This window comes from Ictidomys tridecemlineatus, chromosome 5, assembly GCF_052094955.1.
Source record: "Ictidomys tridecemlineatus isolate mIctTri1 chromosome 5, mIctTri1.hap1, whole genome shotgun sequence".
Classification (NCBI taxonomy): Eukaryota; Metazoa; Chordata; class Mammalia; order Rodentia; family Sciuridae; genus Ictidomys; species Ictidomys tridecemlineatus.
The window spans coordinates 104,649,877-104,670,675 of record NC_135481.1 but is presented as its reverse complement, the minus strand read 5'-3'; positions in this window follow the sequence as shown (position 1 = coordinate 104,670,675).

Sequence of the window (20,799 nt, the reverse complement as noted above, 5' to 3'; positions counted from 1 at the left end):
GTGTGTGTGTGTGTGCGCGTGTGTGTGTGTGTGTTCCCTCTCACTGTGCCATAAGTTGAAAATTCATTCTGGCCATTAACCTGACATAAATGTTGCCTGCACCTTACTAACTTTTCCTATCTAAAATGTTTTTCTTATCTTTGGTGTTCATTGACTTGCCATTTTTCTACAAATCATCGTTTCGTACTTTCATTTTTTAATTCATTGTTTTGGGGAGAGATGTAAGTATGTTCTCTGTTACATGATCTTCATTGAATGTGTAAGTCTACTTTTTAAGATCAGCAGTGTAAATTTGAGGAACAATTCAATAAGGAGCCCATATTAAAGTTTTATTCTTTATCATTTTGTTATAGTATTTGATGCTCATTGCAATATATAATACAATGTAAATTGTATAAATCCCTACTTTCCATCCATCACTATGTAGGTTGTCATGGGAACAACCTCAATGAAAAATTGAAAAATATGATTACTGCTCCCCAAAAGCTTTCAGAGTCTATATAAAAAATAAGAAATAATTAGTTATAATAAAGACTTCACAAATGAATCATTTATTTATAAATCTTAACCTAGGTAGGGATTAACAGTGCAAATTGATATTACTTCTGACTCCAAAACTACATTTCTGTTAAAAGATATTGTTTGAGTTATGGAAATTATAAACAGTAAAATTCATGAGCTATTACACTCTATTTATATGAGTCTCTGAAAATTCATTATAGGTTGAAATCATAAGACCTAGCATATTAGGAAGGGGTCTTTGGGAGGTAATAAGGTCATGGCTATGGAATTCTTATGAATGTGATTAGTGCCCTTATGGTAAGAGACATGAGAGAAATTACTTTTTTTAGGTCATACGAGGGATCAGAGAGAAAAATGGTTGATTCTAAACTAAGAAGTGAGCCTTCACCAGACTCTGGGTCTTTCTGCACATTGATCTTGGACTTATAAACCTCTTGAACTGTATGAAATAGATCTCTGTTGCTTAAACCATCTGGTCTGTAGTACTCTCTTGTAACAGACTAAATAGAATAATATACAGGGATTCCACCTCTTGGGTCCCCTTCCTCCTCCGGGAGAAGTCTTTTCTTCTGTCCTTTAATAAACTTCTAATTTCTACTCTGAAAAAAAAAAGAATAATATACATAACTGTATAAATATGAAGGTGATTATTGACTTTCAAGAATAAAGCTATGGTTTATGATTAGAACAATTCATTATTATCTTTAAAAATCACTCTATAAAACTGAAATTCTTATTTTACTTAGTACTTAAGCTCATGTGATTTTGCTGAAATTAGATAAAACAATCTGGTATCTAAAGGTATACATATGAGTTATATAGCACACCCATTTCTCTTTTGTTATGTAAACGAAGTAATTGCTCATTTATCAACTTTAATTTTCTTTAGAAATCAGAGAGTATTTTTTTTAAATAATAATAGAAGCTGTGAATGTCAGTAACTTCTTGTGCCATGGATGTTAAAGTATGTATCCTCTCTGGGGTTCCTGATATCCTAAGGTTCAATGATTCCTGAAACTCTTATCTTCTTCCTTTGATCTGATTCTGCTTTTCAACTCTTTCTTCTTGTGATGCACAGGAAAGATTCAGTTTTCAGAAATCATTAGTTCTTTCTCAAGAATTAGCAAAATTCACTGAATGAAGATTCAGTGTCTAGAATTATAGGTTTTCTTTAAAAGACATGCTAGATTACTGGTTATTGTTTCACTTTGTTTAAGACTATCATTTGCTAAATTTTACAAAGCCAAAGCTTACCAGGTAAGTTTTTATTTTCTCTTCTCTCCCTCCCTCTCCTTTTCCTCTTTCTGCCACACACACCTACTCTCTCTCATTCTCCTATTTCTTTAACGTAGTTATTTAAAGTGACATTTGTAACAAGTTTTCTTTTCTTAAACTTCTGAATATTACTTGCATTAACTCAAATATGTCCCACACCATTTATCCTGGCAAATGAATGCTTTAGAAAGGGACTGATTGAACCTCTATTGTATTTTACTTTTCATAATATTACTCACAAACTCTGGCATGTTTAAGTTATAAGTCACCAGTCAGAATAAAATAACTAGATGCTGAATTATTGAATGCCATCTGGAGAAGAATGAAGTTCTAGGTTTGGAGAAAGACTACCTGGTGCATACCCCTGTTGTGAACCAGTATTATTTATAAGGGCAGAGCAATCTGAAAATATCATTATGGAAGGAATGTAACCCTGGTTCCTATAAGGGAGACACAGTCTTGGTTTCTTCCTTCACCTTGAAGTCACTAAGTCCAATGTCTGCTATTTTCCAACCACAGGAAGGCATTATAAATGTGATTAAAAATGGTTTTGTTGGATATCTGACAGAAGAGTTCCTACTGAGAAGGCAGACCCCATAAAAATAAAAGTAGTTTAGGATACATAATATTTGTGGAAAGAAACTTTACAAAACGATATGTATCATTTTTCAGAATCATGAACAAACTTGAAACTCAAGTTATTATGAACTGAAAACACTCTTGATTAAGTCTTTGTGATGATGGGCTAACAGCTAAGTAGATCACAGAGCAATCAGATTGTCACAAATTTTCTCACCATTACTGCATTAGTAAATACTGGTAATCTTCCAGGGCATAGTATTCTTGGTGCATTTCCAAAATAAAGAAGTTAGACTAAGTGTCCAAGATCATGTATATTTATATTTACACTGAACTTTGGAACCTTTTGTGGTTCACCCATCCTAAGTTAATATTTCTAAATTTTGCTCATGCTGGGAATCTCCCTACCACTAAGAGTCTCACCCTATTTTAAACCCCAGAGCTTTAAATCAAATCCAAGGTTTGTTATAGTTCTGGCCCCTCTAAAAAAGAGCCTCAGCTGTCCAACACTAAAGGGATGTGCAAGTTTAAAATGCCAGAGTTTTCAAAAGTTGTCCAAATGTTTAAGATTTTGTTATTAATTTTTTTAAAAAAATCAGTACTAAACAATACTATCCTATAATACTGGAAAATAAACCAACCCAAATATTTACAAATATTTAATCAGTTTACTTAATCACAAGACTTGGACATCAATAAAATGTTAACTCTTCCTAAATGATTTTAATTGTTGCACCTATAAAGCATCTAATTCTTGGTACAATATAATGAAATATCCAGTTCTAGGTAGGATCATGCCAATGACCTTGATTAATTGTTTTGTCTAATTTCTCAGTTGCAAAGCAAAAACCTTTTATAAATGCTTTTCTTTTATTTCTCCTTTATTCAGAGAAAGTTCCATATCCTGCATATTAAAGAATTTTAATGTGCCACTCAACCTCAATCTATAATTTAGTTACACTACTTCATTTTAGGGGCAAAGGCAGATTTCCCCTCAATCCCCTGAACGTTTGCTGGAATGAAATGACAAAAGACAGATTTATTAGGAGGAAAGACACACAAATCTATCAACAAGCAAAAGGGGAAAATCAAAGCATGAGAAAAAATCTGAGGAGTGTGATTATTCCCTATCCCAATGTAATTCAGAAACAAATATATCTCCTTTTCTGTAGTGGAGGGAGATGATGAGGAACACAGACATCTTTAAGAAGAACAGTAAGTGGTTCTTAGGGGAACTCAAAGTGCTATGAGAACATAAAACAGTATGTGACAAAGTCCCATGGAGCCACAGGATAATGGATTGTAAATGATTTTCCATAGGAATGAATGAGAGGTCAACTTTGTGTGACAAGTCTGACCAGGTATATTGACCAATTTCAGTCTTCCTTCTTGACATCTGAATTTAGCCCTTTCTGGTTAATGGAATTTCATTAAAAAGACTGAAGGCAATTGGGTTCCCCTTTTATGTAGATAAGAGAAATATGCAGAGTACCTCTCCATTCTGGGAGGGGGACGGAATGAAGGTAAAGTGAGAGGGACTTTGATTCTGAGGTGGGTCTTTAAATGTCTTGTGTGCTCTGTATGCAAAGCATCATTCTAGGGGGGTATCGTTTCCTGAGGCCCAACACCATCCACAAAAAAGAGAAAAAAACTCCTTATTTGGGGTATGTCCATTTTTGTACTTATTGCTTAAACATAAAATTAATCTTTAGCTATTCTGCACAAATATCAGATTATATTAATTATTCAGTGAGTAGCAATGAATGTTATATATCTAGCATATTCTTATACCTTGACTATTTTCTATATTGATATAATTGAAAATCAGTGTAAGTAAGGGCCTCTACGAGGTGTTCAGATCATGACTGAGTGTGTGATTGAGTTTGCATTTTATGAGTACATAAGACTGACTAAGCCTCTAGGCTTGGTCTGCCTTCAGGCTACACAGAAGATGCAGTACCCTAGTTGATATGACACATGCCATAGCATGAGAAGTGACTCCCTTTGACATGAATTTGAGCAAATTACTACACACAAATTATAGATACTCCATCTCAGTGTCATAGAAATTTCCTTCTTCCTCACTAGACATTTAGTAAATACTGAGCAAGACATGACTGGGGATATTTTATTTCCAATTTAAGCAATTTCACACAAGGTTAGATTGCATACAGTTTCCTGGTGAAGATTATTATTATTATTTTAATATAGACCTCTAAACCCAGCTTTCATGTGAGTCTGATTTAGTAGTCTAAAGAGAATTTCAGTGTCTCTTCAGTTTTTAATCATCAGCCCCAATGAGTCTAATGGAGTGGTCCTGGCCCACAGTCCCTGGTGATTTTGATGGTCATTATTGTCAATTATAGAAATTATCTGATTTGCAGTCATTTAAGTGTCAAATGATTATCTTCTCCTGTTCTATTATTACAAGATAATAAGACACATAACTTCAAAAACCCAGTCATATAGAAGTCTCTTCTGGCCTTTTCTATGTAAGATAAGGAAATTATCACTCTCATGCAATGGTTAGATATGTTTGTTTTCATAATATACTTCACGTCCAAGACTTAGTGTGACCGACAAAGAAGAGAAGGTAATCCATGTAAAAATATCTCCCAACAAAATGAAAATGATTCAAACTTCCTGTCATTCTCTAATGGATTATATGTTTTGAATGTTACCAATTACTAAAAATCATGTCATATCATACACCATGCCTTTCTGCAGAGGTAATATTATCCCCAAAAGGACAAAAAAATGAATATTTAGGATGCAAAAATATCTTAACCATAAATTTGTATATTTATAAGTATACTGCAATTCTTTATATCTTCACCTTTTATGTTTCTTATTACAGATATATTAATCTACTTTATATTGGCTCAGAAGTTCTTCTTAATTTTTTTCAGCTTATTTTCTATTGTTATCTCTTCAAATTAATCTACTATGCTTCCTCACTTACTGCTGATATTATCCAGTTCAGTTTTAAGTGATATTGCATTTTCCATCTCCAGAAGGTCCTTTGTCTTGGTTATTTTAAATATTTTATTTCATCTTTTGTTTTGTGCTTGAGATTGAACCAGGACCCCTGATATGCTAAGCATGTACTTTACCACTGAGCTACAACCCCTGTCCCTATTTCTTTAGTTGATGTTCAACTATTCCTTTACATATGTAATCATGACATTAACAGCTATTTTAGCATCTTGTCTACTTACTGTTTCTGGAACTGTTTTTATAGGTTGATTTTCCCTCTGGTTTTAATGGGTGCTAGCATTGTGAGGTTTATGTTGTTTGTATGTAGGATTTTCTTTGTATCGTGTTGAAAAATGTTAAGTTACATTTTTTTCTGGTAATATATTGTTACTTGTGATTTAATATATTATTTTAAGTCTGGATTTTAATATTGGTAGCTGGGTCTAGCATAGCTTTACCATGTCAATATTTGAGCCTCTGCTAAAATGTGGACCTTTTAGGATCTTTACTAAATTTTCTGAGTGATTAAAACAGCCTCCCACTCAGGTTGGTCCAGATCTTGATGTCTTATCATGGATGTGACCTGGGAATCTCTAAGGTTCCAGTGTTGTGACATGTCCTCAGGTACCATCATGGCACTTTTGCCCTTTTGCATACACATTTTACTTTTCTGCAAAACTCAAAGTGAATCCTATAACAATTTCCGAATGGCTCCCTGTACTCTGATCTCTATGTTTCAAACTCAGCAAGAGGCCTGTGCTTTATTTGGGCTACTTTTTTTCTGCTGTATATTTGTAATATATCTCCAAATTGTTGGGGTGACTATATAACTCACCTCACTTTTCTCATTTATTTTAAGGTCATACCTAATATTCAATGCCTGAAAATAATCGCTCCACATATTTTCCTTAGTTTTTCAGTTGTTTGAACCATAAATATGAAAACACTCTCGATAATACAACATGGTTGGAAAAGGATATTCTTTTAATTGGTAAGATGTAAATTGAACTATTTCCTAAACTTCTTTAATTTTTAAAAGAAAAAAATATATAATTTTTTAAAGTTTCAAGTGCCAAGTCTTGTTTTTCTTTTCTTTCTTTTTGTTTTATCAACTTTTATACCAGCATGATACCAATTTATGAAGAAGAAAACAATATTGTCTTGAATAACTCAGGATATTCGCTATAAGTCTTTTGTTTTGTGCTTTGTATCTTTAACTGTCTATCACCTCCTTCCCTATGGCTGACTATAGTATTTGTTTATCATGCTTCTTGATTTATAAATATATATATTCTCAACAACTACTAACAGGAGTTTGGAGCCTAGCAGGATATCTATGGGCACTGCACACATTTTCTAAAAATTTTCAGCACTGTAATTTCTTCTATTTGGTTTGTCATTACTGAAACTTGATCCTGATTCTGGTAGTGATTTCCTCCTTTTCTGTACATTATTATGGATGCATTCTTTTAAATGCATATAACTCTGATTTTCACTAGGTGTAAAGAAGGAAAATGTCTTCAGTTTTTCTCTCTAAAAATTGATGCCCATACTTAAATTTCAGTAGATTTTTAAAAAGATTATCCTCTCAGCCTTCTCTGCTCCTAACTTGTTAAGTCAACAATGACATCTATTTCTATAGTGTTTATTTTTCATTCTGCATCCAAATATTTTACTTTCTGTGTGACCCAACCCTTTGATAATTCCTGTATGGGGCATGAACTAAATGTGATTTCCAGTTGTTTAAAGTGTACATCTTTCTGCAGAACTTTATTAAATATCCACTGTAGCTACAGCATCTCAAGTTTTCAGGCTTGAGTATTTTGTACCATTTTTGGTGGAAGCTGCATTTCTGTTGCTTATTCCATCATTAAAAGTGGCTTTTCTGTGAATCTGTATGGTTTAAATTTTCCAGAAGGTGCATAATTGGCAAAATATTTTTTTAAAGTAGAAAAGTGATTAAGAAGCTAAGTGTTCTAACTTGTGAAACATAAGGTTTGTGTTATTCCCTACCTAAAGTGGTTTGCAACACAATTCATTTAAACTAAGTAACATTTTAAATTTCTGTTCTTAAATGTATGCACTTTTATGTCTCACACTTAATAATTTCAAATTAAAATAAAATATAGTCCAGTCCATCATCATTAAAATATTTCTATTTATTTCATTATGCTATTTATGCATTCCATGAAACCATTTTTTGGAAACATAATGGAAGACATTATATATTTAATAAATGAGACACAAAGTCAAAAGACTTAAACATTTTCCCTTGAATCAGCAAAATAAATTATTACTAATAACATGTATATGAAAAACACAGAATCATAGCACTAAAAATTAAGGCGCTAATTTTGTCTTAATCCTTACAAGTAACCACAGAACACAGTAATTCAAATTCTTTAGACTGATGAGTAGAGAAAGGAATTACTCTCCTTGAAACAGCATCAAGCTACCTGTCTCTAAAAAATGGTACAACACTTATTCTGTAAGTGATATAAAAAAATGCTTTGGCAAAATCTTACAGAGTCCCATTAGGAACAACCAAGTTAAAGCTATATACTGAATTCAACCTTAATATGAGTCTTTTATCTCTAATCTTTAGGTCATTGCTAGTGTAGTTTGCAAATGCTTGTAAAACCATAACCGCAGGAATTGATTATCCTTTTGATGAGTGTTCATGAAGATAATAACAGTTATTATACATTTATACTTGTCATACTTGGATCACATATTTTTAAGGGAAATCCCAGGGATTTTGGCTGTCTTATACTGAATTGCTTATACATTGTCCTATTCCTTTGACACAGTATTAGCTTTCACTAAACAATTAGCATGAAAATTCCAAATGTATTCATCATGCTCTTAGTCTTTATAAGATTTTGCACATAAAGTAATCATCTTATTGCAACTATTCATCAATTTTAATTTCAGCTTTTTGTTAAAGAGTCATCTAAAATCCAGTATATAATTTAATAGTTTTCCAATAACCAATAGATGATTATTAAATGATTCAGGCATATCTATTAATGTTGTAGCAAAGAACAATCCAGTTCCTTGTAATGTCTTAAGAAACAAATTCTAGTTGAATAAAAAGTTCAACAAGGAATATTCCTACTATTTTTATATAATTTATTTTAGTGAAATAAAATATTCACTAAAATGGTAGCTACATGAAGTACCATTAATAACATAATTTATTAATTAAGAGCGTATTTTATTAAAAGATCTGCTCTGCAACAGTGATTAAACTGTCACTTTTCAACATGCTCATGTTATGTTGGGCATTGTTGACTGTACCTATAGATTGGTTTGTCCCTCCTTAAATAAAGGTATGCTGCATACTTATTTACCACTGATGAAGTTAGGGTAAAATTAATGTTTCAAGTCAGTTTGACTCCCATGCGTTGGCCGTTTGGCTTTCTCTTGAAACATGCTTTTCAATACACATTAATATTACCTTTAAGTTTTCCTGTGGTTTTTGTTAGAAATCATGGCTTTATTTATTTACTAGAATTCTTATGATATTTAGAAATTTAAGATGATATAAAAATGTATTTTAATTGGGTCCAAAGTTAAGAATCATAAATTACTAGTAAAATAAACAAAAAAATTGAGCCCTTCTTCCAAGTAAGGAATGAAATGATAAATCATAAGTGACTGGATTTGCTTATAAGTAGATATGGTTACATATGATTTGTTTACAAAGTATCAGAGAAATTCTGTTTTTTCTTAATTAAACTAGGTGTTTCCTTTGCACTGACTACAATCCTTTGGGACTGAAATTTAAGGACAATTAGAGTACTTCATAGAAAGTTTTCCACAAAAGACTAAAAAGTGTATAGAGTCACATATTTTGAGCAATCCTGTATAACCCAGAAGATTGTAATTATTAAAGTTAATATTGCTGAACCTGATATAGTTACTTTCCACTCAAGAGCATCATGGGGGAGTACCATTATATTAATATGAATCTTCTGACTACTTGGACTGCTGCTGTATTTTTAAAGTCTACCTCTCATATCTACTTTCAGGTATAAAGAATTGTTCAGTATTCACTTTTTTTAATGGTTAATTTCCTTTGGCCCTGAGTAATTTACAGTAACTGATATCTGAAGTCCATTTATGAAAGGTTGATTATCAACACCTCAAACTTCTGATCTTATTTTTTCTGTCATTGTTATTTTGAACAAAATTGTCTTCTTTCATCAGATTCATGAGTAAAATGTTTGGTCATATCTATGATGCTCTTTGCCACTGAATAATTTTGCCATTAAAAAATTGGGCATTTGAGTTAACTGATCATAATTTATGAATTCAAATATAACATCTAAGATTTTCCGTTATACTTTCTTTTACCCGATAGGCTTTTTAAATACCAACTTTACTTACCAGGATCCCAATAGAGATCACAGCTCCCATTAGATGCTAAAAAAATTTACAAAAAAAAAATAAGTACTGAGAAAAACCTTTGTGACTTTGTCAGGGAGGTAAGTAGCCAGTCAGGTATCTTCTAGCAATATCATAGTTATTACTGCATTATAAAATTATAGATATTTAAAATAAAGAATTACTTAACAGACCAAAAAACTCACATTCATAGGGAAAACAGGAAAGAAAATGCATTGTCTCTAAGTTTTTTTTTCTTTTACTATTGTCTAAGAAAACTGGATCTTAACTATTCATTGAGAAATTATCTACATAGATGATGCTACTGAAAAATTTCTTGAAGATTGGGTATATGGCCTTTTTTATTGTGGGCTCAGTCAGAACTCTATTGTTGCCAATGGTTCCTACAATACTTAATAGGTCTTCTTATAAAACAATTTCAAAATCAATAATGAAAAAGAAATAGAATCAGCAGGAGGATTTCCATTAACAATTATGTCTGGTCCTCATTTTCCTTATCTAGATGTCACACAATTTCATCAACAGAATTTTCTAAACAGTGTCTATAACTTTACCACTGATTGTTGCAATAATCAATGGAAATAGTTTCTACAAGTTTCCTAAGTATTTATATGGCACAAAGGACTACTCACCTTTATGGATCTTGCTTCTGAGAATAAAACAGTGACATAGAATAGTCTTGAGTTTGGGCTTGGTATCAGAAAGACTTGGGATCAAATTCTAGTTCTGGGCCTACTTATGACTCTACCTCAGGAATGTGTTCCTTTCATCTCCTGTGTGAACTGGAACAACGGCATATACCTGGAAAGTTAATCAGGATTAATAAGTTAATAAATGAATTGCACTTAGCATTTGATAAGTTATAGCTGCTATTATCTTATTATAATCCCCACTTAAGTTGTGGAACAATTCCAATAGGTTAAAAATAATGTGGATATTCTTCTAGGATAGTGGTCTCCTGGTATTCATAAATTTTCATTATTATCTTCTTATGAATGTTTTGAGAACAGTTTTTGCCAAAGATATCATTTAGCTTAGGAAAATAAATAAATTGTGGTCAAAAAGTTTGATCAAACAGCTACCATAAGATCAAAGACTATCAAAATAAATGGATCAAGAAAGTTACTTTGAGTGAATATAGTACCTAGAGATTATAATGAGATTACTTTGTGTCATATCTGCACAAACATCATTTTATGTTCAAATTATACTCATTGCAATGTGTCAAAACAGATTTGACATTCGTGGAGATTGTTTCAGCTTTTCTTAAATTGAGCTTTACCTTTTATTTTATTTTTTTTTCCTTTTAAAATTGAAGAAACAAGAACAAAGATGGTGAGCGTCACACCATTTTAACTGTAATGAGAAATGAGTTACTGTTGTTGGGTCTTACAGTCTGATTATGCCTATGAATTATCCAAGAATATTCATCTTGTGTATTTTATTTTTAATATTCAATGTTATGCATATAAGAAAAGATAACAGCTCTGGCTATATGTGTCTTCTATTGTTATTTTGTTTCTTTTCTTTTTTTTTTTTTTTTTTGCATCCATCTTGCTTTGCTTCCTGGCCTCTGATCCATTTCCTGTCTGTCCTGAAAAAAATGTGTTTTGTGAACACCTCTGCCTCCAGTGAAACAGTGGCCACATCCTCAGAAAGTAAAGTGTGTTCACTGATGTGTGGCCCAGCCTGTATTCTCAGTCTCTTCTCTGAATGCTTGCTGTACATCTTCACTTTACCTCAAATAGCCACACCATGAGAATGCCATTTCCCTAGGGTGGGGGCTGCTTTTTTGTTCTTTCACATAGACTGTGCACTTCACAGTGAGGACAAGGGTAGATACCTTCCCAGCTACTGGTTTCCTACTACAAATCACTTACCCCTCCTGTTCAACATCAAAGTCTTGCTGCTTCAATTGTCATTTTCTTCACTAATCTGTCACTCATTGAGCTCCAAGTCATTCTGTGCAAGGAAGTTGATATAATCTCTCTACATAGGTTGTCTCTAGTTTTTCTACTATCACAGTGCGGATAAATGCTTTAATATATGAATTTTGGGGAACTGTAGACATTCAGTTCATAGTAGGGTATAATGGTGAACTGGTAGGAGTGGGAAAGAGAGAAGGTTCTAAGAAGCAGATAATTTGGTACTCAGCCTTACCCATCTCAGAGTTATTCAGAACTTTAGGCTAATGTATCAAGAATGTTGGGTACTGATGCTTAATATGTCAGTTTGCCACATGAATAAATGATTTAAAAGAAACAACTGTAACACCTAAAACTAGGATTTTTTCCCCCCACAGAAGCATGAAAACTTTTCAGTCAATGCTGCGTCTCAGCATCAGGGCTCTAGTCACTGTGGCACCATCAACTCTTTATTGCATTTACAAGCTCAGAAATGTCTGCTGTTGAGCTCCCATAATGTTCAAGATGAATCCAGATAATCTGGTCTTTTGTAGCAACAGACTAGCCCAAGTCAGCATACACAATAGGAATTCATTGTAGAGAAGCCATCTTTATTTTTGGCAAGAAGAACCATTCTCCACAGAGTTGCAAGGACAGGCTTACAATCTGGTATGCACCCCGAGGCTATTTATGTTTGAGGATCCCAAACCAATGGATAAATTATATTACCAACTCCACTATCAGTCTTGGGTCACCAGAAAGGAAGAAAATGTAAAAAACTCAAAATAACAAATATCTTAGAAGTTAAGGTGGGGTTACTAAAGACAAGTGTATGGGGAAGAGTGTACAGGAAATGCATTAACTAAGTCTTTGCAATTGTTGTACATTCTCCAGGCACATCTATTCATCTAAAATATATAATTGTGTAAAGACTTATTGAATGGGTGTCTCTCTTGAAAAATCCCAAATTCTTTCTTAACACAGATTTTGATCTTTCATACCTGTAGCCTGCTGGTTGCTAGGGATATTTAGTTTTAAAGAAAGAAACCTGTATTTTGCAAAAAGCATATCAAGAAAATGGCATTAGAGAAGTATGAGGCATAAAACCCACTATCTATAAGAGAAATTCCATCTCCTGAATTGCCCTGTGTGAAATTGCAACCACGATTTTCTGAAACCTTCATTAATATCTCACAGGGTACTTATCACTGTAAAGATACAATGTGCTGGCTCTGTACCTCTCAGCTAACAGCCCAATATGCAGAATAATAACCCTCCCACAATATGAAATATCAGAATCATGATGGATTGAATTATGCTTGGTTGTTTTAATTGCTTGTTTGTTTGTTTAGCTTACTGCCAGGATTATATTTAGAAGTGAACATGAAAGGTGCATAAGAAAATAAATTTTCTATGTGTGCAAAGTCATAAAGAGGAGGTCAGCGAATTCCACATCTGAAATAGGCAGACCTTATAAAAGTTGTCAGTTATTTCACATCAATCCAAGCTAGCCTGGAAGATAAGTCACAGATTTCTAGATGAATTAAAATTGTCAGAAATATTCCTCATGTTTGGGATAAAAGACATTCATAATGATAACTATGAATATCTTTTTAGAAAAATTTTAGGTTCAGAAATGAAAGCGACAGGATCCCACTTAGATTGGAATGAGTTAAAAACATCTCATCCCTGAAACTAGTTTGATGTAGCCAAAAATAGAGAAGCTGGAAGAGTTATGGAAAAATTGGCTGAAGGTAAGAGTGAATGTGTGTGTGTTATATCAAGAGCTGTAGAAGACTGGGAAGCAGACCTTTGCAGAAAGGGATCCGGAGCCCCAGGGAAATGGGAGTTGGAGAAAGATCTTTAGCTGTCATATTCATCTATTTGGCTCTTTTTTTGCCTGAACACAAAGAAAAAAAATAATTAATAACCATGTAACAATAACTTAATTTTTGCTATTAAATGAGATTTTAATAATTTTTACCTGGAAAAATTATAAGGAACTATTTTTAAAAATACTTGATAATGGAGGTCCTCAGAGCAAGGACTGATAGTAGAGAAAATATCTCTTTAAGGTTGATCTATTTAAGAAATAAATATACAGGGTTCTAGATTAAATTTTATTGAATAAATATCTTTAATATAACTAAGTACTATGGAAAACATGGTTATACTTTAAACACAAAATTCTCAGTTGTATATTTGAATTCAAATTTAACTTTACTCACACATTTAGCAGAGACGAGAGTTAGTAAAGAAGAGGATACAACATACATTAGTAGACCATGAAGCTTACAGAAAATTTCCGAATGAACATAGATTAAATGTAATTCTCCATCTTACCATACTATAACTTTTTCCAATTTAATTCCTAGAGTCCACTGAAAGTCAACTGCATGAATCTTATGTGTGTGTGGTTTAATGGAATAAAAGGTTAATACAAAGAATATTATGGGAAGAAAAATAAAAACAGCCTTAATGTAATCATCAAGAAATCATATGTGATTCTGATCTCAATATGTCTTAAATCAGGGTATAATCAATGTCACCAAGGGTCATATTTCTGTTTCCTATTCAGAACTGGCTCCCTCCTCAAAGTAGCAACACAACAGGAGACTACCTGTGCTCCATTTCTCATGCTCAATTTGAGCAGCAAAACTGTATCTTTTGGTCACAACCATTCCAAAAAAATTTCATTGAATTGGTCTGGATTTTCTTGATCTGCATAGTTATTATCTCTGAAGTGGATTATATGTACAGGGAGAAAATGTTTTGATTGGCCATACCTGACTGTATGTTCATGGTTAACATGACAGATAAAGTCATTTGATATTGAAACAATTGGAAAAAAAAAAGATAGATTACCAAGAACAAATTGGCATATTATTTCCAAAAGAAGGTTTATGAATATATCTTAGACAAAACAAAATCAAATAAACCAAAAAAACTGAGCAATTTCCCACTCCACTATAAATTTTAAACCGACTCCATCTTGCTTTAGATTTTAGGAGCATGACATTGACTAACACTTGGTTATGCATACTTCATTTACTTTTTTACTTTCTTTAGAATAAGCCTCTGAACTTCAGCAATTTGTTTTACAGTTTCTTTAATCTTTAATTTTCCTGGGACTATGTAGCTTGCCTTAGATAACTGCTTAATAAAGGCAGAGTTAATAAAAGAATGAACAAATGAATGGATAGTGCTCTAGACATGTAGATAAAAATATTATTTATATAAAATAATGAAAGAACCAACAGAACAAACTTCAGTCTTTAAAAGTGATCCTGCTCAGGTTAATCAGGTATGCCATAATGAGTCAATCAATAGCAAAAAGTGTGACATTCAAAATTCTTGCATCTCTGCAAGAAAATGCACTGAAAGACCACTGCCATTTAATCCCTGAGTGGATCTTGGATTATTCATCTATGGAGTGAAGGAAACCTACCTGAGAGTATCATCGTGATGATCATATAAGAACATGCCCATATGAATGCCTTAATTTCTATAAGCTTCAGCGTAACCCTGGCATAACCAGGGAGTAGGCCAAACACAAGTTCATTAGAGGCACTTAATAAATATGTTCTTAATTGAAATCAAAGAATAAGACATGAAGGAAAGTTATCCTTTTTATTTGTCTGAGTGCATGTAAGTAAAAGAGAGAGAAATTAAATAGGAGCACAATATAAAGTACCAAAGATTCATTCTTCTTTCACATCCAAACATTATTCAAATTGTATTCTGATTCTACAAATAAACATATGTCATATATGTCAGGAATTCATCAGATTTCACTGAGTATTTAACATTTCAATTTTTTCCACTATTAGCTCTTTCTCATTAGATTCAGTAATTGAATTATTTTGGTTGTGGCACAGTTTTCTATTATGAATATATAATAAGACTGACAAAAATATGAAAAACTGAAATTGTGGCTTTCTCTTCCAGTCAAAAATTCCTCTCTCATTCTTTATGGAAGGTCTATAATCACCTGAAACTATTACATAATTCTTCAAGGAAAAAAGTTATCCATCTATACACTCTTCAATAATTAAAAGGGAATTTTTAATGGCCCAAATTTTGTAGAATGTAATATTATATGACTGCATATCTGTAAGTTTTATGTTCAAATTTCCTGTGGCACTTAATAATTATATTATTTCTCACATGATTCTATAAAGTCACAACATAGATTTCATTGGAATTTCAAGTGTATCAATATGTTTATGTTTATAAAAACAGAAGTTTACAATCAGACTCAACCTCTTGTAATTAGAATTATAGGAATAAAATTCTACTATTAGTTAGAATTACTGGCATTTATTGGATTGATTTGTCAACATTTACATATTTATTTTTATTGTGCATATATTATTGAACTTAATAATAGCTGGTTAATATAAAATTAATATTGAAGTCCAATAATATATAATTATTGGTGAGTTACCTGTAAATAGTTTCTTAGAAATATTTGGTCCATGTTAAGATTTTATTATAAACTTGAAAATAAAATCAGCCTATAAATGATTATGTTTGTCATTTATACTCATAACACAGATCAGATGTGTAGAAAGTTTATGGATCCAATTGGAATTATCAACAAACCTACTGCATATAATTGCTAGTATTTTAAAATATATTATTCTTGATCATTTTCTCTGCACAAATACAGAAGCATATTCTCCCAAGTTCTTGGCCATACTCTGTGGGTGGGCATTGGGGAAGTTTAGAGCACAGGTTTGGAGAATAGGGTGGTAGCAGATAGTGTTTTCCTTGGAAATATTTGAAAGGCTTAAAGAAGTTGGCAGGCATGTCCAACAGAAAAAAAAAAAAAGAAAAAAAAGGATGTACAGAGATGGGAGAGATGCCCATGTGACAGGTCACTGGGACCATGGAGAGAAGCTTGGTGGTGACTGAGAGTAATGTGAAAAGAAGGATTCCAGGAATGGCACCCAATGAACTACACTCTTTCTAAGGCTCTCCCCTCAAGAAAACTAGTGCATTCCCAAGATTATGTTACTTCATGTGACAAAAAGGTAGAACCAATCTAATCACATTAGCTGTTTGGAGTTTTCTCCTGCTGGTTGTATCAGCAGGAGTGGAGAAATTTGAAGCATGAGAAAAATTCAGTATACCATTCTTCATTCCAGTGTTTGAAGGGGCTTCATTCCAGGGTGTCTGGGCAGCTCAAGGTGATGGGTGTCATCTCTAGCTGTCCTTCAGTGAAGAAGCAGGGACTTCAGTTACACAAGTGGGAGAAACAAAATTCTGCCAATAACAGGAACAGGGTTAGAGATGAATGTTTTCCCAGTCTCCAGATAAGATCCCAGCCCAATGACACTTTGATTTGGACTTCGAGATAATGAGTGGTTAATCTAATTGAGTCTATTTGTATAGCTGATCTATAAGACTGTAAGATAATAAATAGGTATTGTATTAAGTCACAAAGTTCTTGGTAAATACTTAGCAATAGAAAACTGAAACAAATGGAAAGTATTAGACAAAAAATGTATTGGAATTTTATTTGCCCTCAGAAAATTTCACTCTCTAGGGAAGAGGAGAGATAAAAAAGGAGAAGGAGACAGGAGGGAGAGGGAAGAGAGAGAGAGAGAGAGAGAGAGAGAGAGAGAGAGAGAGAGAGAGAGAGAGAGAGAGAGAGAGAGAATTTGAAAATCCTGAGCATAAGCAATCTAGGAAATAACAGTGTTGTGAGTCAAGGATAAAAGATGCAGCAGTGCATATTAAATTTCATCAAAAAAGGTGTCTATAAGATCTGTGTTTTGTATCTGAAGTGTTCCCCAAATGCTCATGTTTTGAATGCTTGATCCAAAACTCCTGGTGCTATTGGAGCTTGAGGTTTGTGAAATGGGGCCTAGTAAAAGGAAACAGGTCACTGGGACCATGCTGTCAAAGAGCATATTTATTTTTTCTTTTTCTCTCCTAGGTCATCATGAGGTGAGCAGCTTTTGCTCTCTGCCATGATGTTCCATCTCACCTCAGGCGCAAAGTGACAGGGTCAAGTGAATTGTTGACTAAAAACAATGAAACCATAAGCCAAGTCACATCCTTCTCCGTGTGTGTGTGTGTGTGTGTGTGTGTGTGTGTGTGTGTGTGTGAGAGAGAGAGAGAGAGAGAGAGAGACAGAGACAGAGACAGAGAGACAGAGAGAGATTTCTTCCTCAAACTCCAAAGCAAATCTTTTCTCCTGTGACTTGATTACCCCAGTTATTTTGTTACAGTGACAGAAAGCTAACTGATACAAGAAGGGATCTACTATTTCATATACAAATTCAATTGAAGCTGTTTTAGAAGATGTGCTGTGTAGTTCGGATATAGAGAATTGTACTGAAAATATTCTATCCCTTTGCCATCCAATATACATCATCTCTCTACCTGCCCTGTGCATCTGGAGGCTGATCTGTATGGACTCCAGAGATTTTCCTACCTTCTGGTTTTGACTTGGATTTTACCAATGAAGATCCCTGGTAGTGGCCTTGAAAAAGAGAAGGGAAGGAGAACAGGAGTACTCATTTTCTTTGTTCCCATGGTGGCCATTGTAACATGGCTACACCACATAACCAGAAATTATAACCCCTATTCAGTGGCCCTCTCCCTACTCTTCTTTCTGAATCTGCTATATACCCCTTCCACGTTCTCCCTGTCGACCTAGAATGGGCTACCACGTGTAGGAACTGCACCATTCCAGCCTGGGACCATTGAATGCAAATAGTACTAGTCTCAAATTCTCTTAAAATTATCTATGAATTTTGGACAAGTATCTTAATGCATAATCCATTCGCTCAGCACTTTTTCACAAGGGCATTGATGAGGTCAAGTATTTCTCACACAAATGGTGATCATAATAACTGCATTAGGTCAAGTTAGAAGAGAACAACATATGGAAGCATTTGGGTCTGTGTTAGGGAAGAAAAGTAGAGTTGGTTTTGATTGGATAAGTTTCCTTCAAAATATGACATCAATTTAAAAAAATATTAAAATAAATTTAATATTTAATTAAAAATATTAAAAAAAAATATTCAGTAGGATTTTGAATATCTGCATCCAAACTATAACAGAGTGGTCAGGCCTGGAAATATAAATTTTGTATTTATTTAAAAATTGGATCCATAAGAATTATGATACTTTAGAGGAAACAAAATATATAAATGTGAAAAGACCTAGGATCGAATTTTAGAGAATATAAACACTTTAATATTAAAAATATTAATAATGTAATTAATATTAAAAATATTAATAATGTAATTTATATTTACTAATCTAGACAACATATTACATTTTAAGTAATGTAGAAACTAAACCTTGGAGGGGAAAATGTTTTTTTTTTTTTTTCATGTCTTGTGACTATAGAGTGACAGAAGGGAGTCTGAATCCAGAGCCCCTCAACTGCATCGAGATGATCCTGAGGAGGAGTCAGAAAGCTGTAGCCCAGGGGAAGTTAGAACAGTACTCAAATAGAGTAGCACTTTCAAGGATGTAGATGGCCATAGTGTCAAGCAGTTCTATTGAGTCAAGTACTATATTATGGTATATCACATGATATTCATTGGTTTTAGGAATATGAAGATTAATTCATTTCCTTCATCTTTTCCTATCATAAATAATGTCACAGCAAAGTTCTGGCTTATACATATTATACTCTTATCTTTATTCTCCCACTAAGAAAGTTGGATCACTGAGTATGACTTTTTAAAATTGATAAATAGTTTTGGTTGTGACCCAGGAATTGTAGACATTGATATTCCTATTAGTAGTATGTGACAAGTATGTTGCATCAAATCTTTCCAATACTATGGTCTACTTAATAGCTGTCATCCTAAAAAGAAAAGAATAATGTTATTTTTTTGTTGTAACAGAATGCTATTTTAATGCTGCCTAGTTTATGTGTATTTGCATATTAAAGAGAAAACCTTTGCATATAACCATTAAAATTTTTTTATCCCTATGATTGTGAATCTGATAAAAGAAAAACCACAAGAAAAGACTATAAAAATTTTCCATGTAAATGTTACTAGGTTTCCTGTTCTTCATGTGAGATTTTCCTCAGTGTTCTGATGCTTTGTATTTAAAATGTTTTATCCTAATTGGCATCCATTAGAATTTGTGTGATAAGTCAGTTTCTGTGATAAGTCAGTTTGTAAGTAAATCAAAAACTAAACTAGTTGAATGAAAAAGGAATCTAATCACATCATTCCTGGAGGGAGTTCTTGTGAGTTATGACTTGATACAGAGATGTAAAAAGTATCTTTAAAACCCATTCTAGTTCTTTAAGTTAAACTTTCTATCAACACCCCCTTCAGGCTGATGCAAGTTTTTCCTGGAATGGATTCAAGCCACTTGATTGCAAATAGTCTCATTCTTAAATTCCTTTAAAATTATCCCGAGCATGCCATGAATTTTGTACATGTATTTCATGCATAATCCATTCACTTAGCACTTTCTCTCAAGAGCATGAATGAAGGTCAAGTATTTCTCACACAGATGGAAGAATCTCAGGGCTGTCTCTCGTTAGCTCAACTTCTGTCCTCTGTAACTTTCCAAAGCACACCAAGGTGATTGGGTGATGTGGGGCTCTGGTTTGTCAGGCTGTTTGATATGCCCAAGTGGTTGTCCATTCCAACCAAATGGATTTAGATTAGGAGAGAGTTGTGAAAAAAAATAATACTTGTGTCCTGAAATATCTTAAGAATAAGTATATGTGAGCTATTTCCATCTGATCCATAAATAAGGAATGCTGAAACTGCTGAACATTCTTTCACAAAACCAGCCGTATTTTCTTTTTTCTTCTCTTGAGGCACAAGAGGCTCATTAGTTTCAGAAAAGCACATTAGTACTTAGATGTAATTTAATGTGAACCTTTCCTGGTCAACCATGATTAAAGACAAAGTGATTAAACAGGGAAGCTCTAATTGCCTCAAAATGGCCTCTATCATGGGAGCAGACACAGGTGAGAAGGAGACACATAGGATCAGGTGAAAAGTGCAGAAATGTGCTGGGTAACGAGACATGTCCCGAGTTAGGTGTTCATGTGGAGAAGCAGTCGGTAGAGCTGCTGTTTATTATAATATGTAGAAACCATGAGACAGCTTAATGAATGTGAGGTGGGATCAAATTG